This window comes from Thermobia domestica, unplaced genomic scaffold (genome assembly GCF_964235325.1).
Source record: "Thermobia domestica unplaced genomic scaffold, izTheDome1.hap1.1 HAP1_SCAFFOLD_371, whole genome shotgun sequence".
Taxonomy (NCBI): domain Eukaryota; kingdom Metazoa; phylum Arthropoda; class Insecta; order Zygentoma; family Lepismatidae; genus Thermobia; species Thermobia domestica.
Genome location: NW_027656084.1, coordinates 172,501 through 176,940, shown reverse-complemented (window position 1 = coordinate 176,940; position 4,440 = coordinate 172,501).

The following is a 4,440-nucleotide window of genomic DNA, read 5'->3' as shown; positions in this document are numbered from 1 at the left end:
ATAGTTGCCGACTTTTTGTTCATAATTGCCGACCCAAGGCTCACAGTTGCCATCAAAACGCTCATAGTTGTCGACTTTTCGTTCATAATTGCGGATATAGAGCTCACAATTGAATACATAATTTTTCATGTTTATCTTGAAAATACTAGCAGTTGGCTTCAGAATGTTCACACGTACTTTCAGGGTGCTCACACTTGCCGTCAAAACGCTCATAGTTGCCGACTTTTCGTTCATAATTGCGGACATTGGGGTCAAAGTTGCCGACATTGTAGTTTATGTTTACCTTCCAAATACTCTCCGTTGCCTTGACAATTTTCACACTAACCCTGAAATTGCTAACACTCGCTCTCACAAGGCTCATAGTTGTCGACCTTTCATTCATAATATGAAATATACAGTTGATAGTGTAAGTTAAATGTTTCATGGTTGCTGTCAAAAGGCTCACAGTTGCCGTCAGATTCCTCACTCAAGCCGTCAGCATGCTCACATTTACCGATAAAGTGCTCATAGTTGCCGACTATTTGTTCATAATTGCCGACCTATGGCTCACAGTTGCCGTCAAAACGCTCATAGTTGCCGACTTTTCGTTCATATTTGCGAATATAGGGCTCACAATTGAAAACATAATTTTTCATGCTTATCTTCAAAATACTCACAGTTGACTTCAGAATGTTCACAGGTGCTTCCAAAGTGCTCACACTCGCTTTCATGATGCTCATAGTTGCCGACTTTTCGTTCATATTTGCGAATATAGGGCTCACAATTGAAAACATAATTTTTCATGTTTATCTTCAAAATACTCGCATTTGGCTTCAGAATGTTCACAGGTGCTTCCAAAGTGCTCACACTCGCTTTCACGATGCTCATAGTTGCCGACTTTTGTTCATAATTGCCGACCCAGGGCTCACAGTTGCCGTCAAAACGCTCATAGTTGCCGACTTTTCGTTCATATTTGCGAATATAGGGCTCACAATTGAAAACATAATTTTTCATGCTTATCTTCAAAATACTCACAGTTGACTTCAGAATGTTCACAGGTGCTTCCAAAGTGCTCACACTCGCTTTCATGATGCTCATAGTTGCCGACTTTTGTTCATAATTGCCGACCCAGGGCTCACAGTTGCCGTCAAAACGCTCATAGTTGCCGACTTTTCGTTCATAATTGCGGACTTAAGTCTCATAGGTGGCAACATAATGGTTCATGGTTGCCGTCAATATGCCCAAAGTTGAACACGTATCTCCCATGGAAAACTTTAACCGCTTATCGCCATGAGAGCTCAAAATCCAGCCTAAAGTTGAAATTGAACGCTGTCAGCGGAATCAAAACCTGGAGGTTTTTTTTTTTTTTTTTTTTTTTTTTTTTTTTTTTTTTTTACAAAGGAGCGTTCAATGGAATTCCGTAATATGAAATAAACTGAATATTCGTGTGAACGAGCATGAAAATTAGGACCTCTTTTATGCGTGTACTTAAGGGATGAGCTAAGTGACTGATGACAGATATGTTGGAATGTGAATGTCGATGAACCGAATAACATATCGTTGTTAATTCACAGGTACAATTGAGACATGATATATCTTTTCAAACGTAGGCATTTTGTAAGCAGCACCGCAAATTTTGTCCGCGAAGACAGGCTTTGCTGTCCGCCAAGATGTGCGGACATTGTGAGGGAAAATGAAAAGAAGAAAAATAGTGATAAAAAGAAAAACAACATAAATTTTATTTCACCATATAGTTTACTCTTTCAATGGGCGACCTATAATAGAGTAAGAAAGTAAATAAGAAGAATTTTACATTTTGCTCACACTTGTGGTCATTTTTATTCCAAATTAAGTTTTTGTACTATTGCAAGAAAACTATTCGTACCCGATTAATTTAATTTCTGCAAGACGTGAACCTACATACTTTACAGGGAAGTTCATAAAAAGAATTGTTGTATCGCCATATATATATAAAACTTTAAAATGTTACAGAAGGTTGAACATTTGACGGCAAACAGAGGCCACACTGACCGTCGAAAACTGCGAACGCAGCCGGCAGGTGTAGAGGAGAACACAAAATCATGTTCTTTCTCAATTGTAAAGAGACCGTAGAAGCTAGAATAGTGAAAGTTCTACACAAGACGTACTTAAACACAGTACATGCGACAACGTACAAACAGTTTGTATATACAAATTACTAACAGAGAAAATTCAGTTTCTCTTTTACCGGAGGGTTAAAATTTTGTCGGCGAAGACAGGTTTCGATTGCCGCAAAGATGTGTGGATACTGTGGTGGAAGGTGAGACGAGGAAAAATATTGATAAAAAGGAAAACAATATAAAATTTATTTAACTATATACTATTCTGCGTCAATGGGTGAACTATAAGAGAGTGAGAATGTAAATTGGAATACCATTACATTTCGCTCACCCTTGTGGTCAAGCTTGTTTGAAATTACGTTTCTACACTATTTTTGGGAAATTATTCAAACCAGAATAGTGCAATTTGCACAGAAAGTGTATGAAAATACTGTGCACGGGAATTGATATAAAGAATTGTAGTAACTCCAATTTTATGAAGGAAAATATACTTCAAATTGGTGCAGAAGGTTGAAAATATTACTGCAAGCACAGACCACACTGGCCGTCAAGGGCTTTGAACGCTACCTGCAAGGATAGATGAGAAATTGAAATCATTTTCTTCCCACTACGAATAGAAAAACCAATAAAACTAGAATAGTAATATTTCTAAACGGAATATATGCAAACACAGTATATCGCAGTAGGTTATTAGGAATTTTTATATTCACATTTACAAAAATGATAAAAATAATAATAATAATAATAATAATAATAATAATAATAAATAATTAAAAAAGTTATTACAGTTCAAAATGTAGCGGAGGGTTGAAAATTTTCCGGCTAAAACGAGGTTTATTGGAAATGAAGATGTGTGGGCATGCACCGTAAAAATAAGACAATCGTTAGAGCAGTGTGTGTGTGTGTGGGGGGGGGGGATAAACATAGAAATAATGAAAAGAAATCACTAATATCCATTCCAGCTTCAATTAATGAACAATGATGTAGGGAGAGAGCAAACAACAACACTGTTGTTTATTCCTTCACATTCGGAATGACGGTCATCCCAGATTCTGTTTTTCCACTATCTTGACGAAAGATAGATTAGTGACATTACCAGCCTACCTGTACCTAAACACTGTGCATTGAAATATGTATAATATTAGTACTCTCATATTTGCGCAGATAAGGCTCATAGTTGCCGTCAACATGCTCACAGTTGCCGTCAAAATGCTCACACGTGCCGTCAAAATGCTCACACTTGCCGTCACAATTTATAAGGTTTAAAAAATGCGGTAAGAAGTAAAGCAACATAAATGTCACTTAACCAGATACTATTCTGTGCTAATGGGTGAGCAATAACAGAGTAAGAAAGTAAATTGGAAAACTTTTACATTTCGCTCACACTTGTGGTCATGTTTTTTTTTTTTTTTTTTTTTTTTTTTGTAAATTACGTTCTCCCACTATTTTAACGAAACTATTCAAACCAGAATAGTGCAATTTCTACATGAGGTGTACCTTGATCCCAGCATAATTGTGGGACGTAAATCTTGAAGATTTCATTTAATTTCATTTTTAATAATAATACTAATAATAGTAATAAATATGTGCAAGAAAGTTGAAATTTGGCTTAATACGGGAGGCGAACGACCCAGGCTGTTTGCCGGAATAAAACTTGGATCCCTAACGCCAGAAGCGCATATATTAACGGCTTAGCCACGAGGTGGCTGATACAGAAATAATGCAAATTCCAATATTTTTACTTTTTGCTAATGTTTGAAATTGTTGTTATTGCAAATCACGTTTTTAACAAAACTGTTCTAACTACAAAAGTGAAATTTCAACCCAAACCATGGCAAAGCACTGAAAAGTAAGGAAAAGCATGGCAAAGTAAAGAAATATGTAAAGAATATATATTTAACCGCAGTGACACGGAATATATATAAAAATTCATCCATGGTTTTTCTCACAAACCCAACTCCCCCCCCCCCCCCCGAAAGAAAAGATAGGTTTATTGCATCTCTTTGCTCCGGTGCATAATCGTGGCAGATAGGTTAAAATTTCAAGGGACTTCGTGCACACTATAGCAACAGCAAAGTATATGGGAAGGAACGGCAGAAATCCGATAAAACGCGGTGTTGGCGTGTGCCACCTCGGTAGTGAAAGAATAATTTCTTTCTGTGAACACGAATTTTTCTCAACGAGATTAAATAAATAAATAATTTAATAAAAATTAAATACTTCTAAGGGAAGAACACAGCAAATGAATGACGAGGTAGGTAAAAATTCAAAATGGAAATACAGGGCTGTGAAGTTCAAAAATAAATAAATAAATAAATAAATAAATAAACCATTATCATACTTAAAAATATGTGGTAAAAAT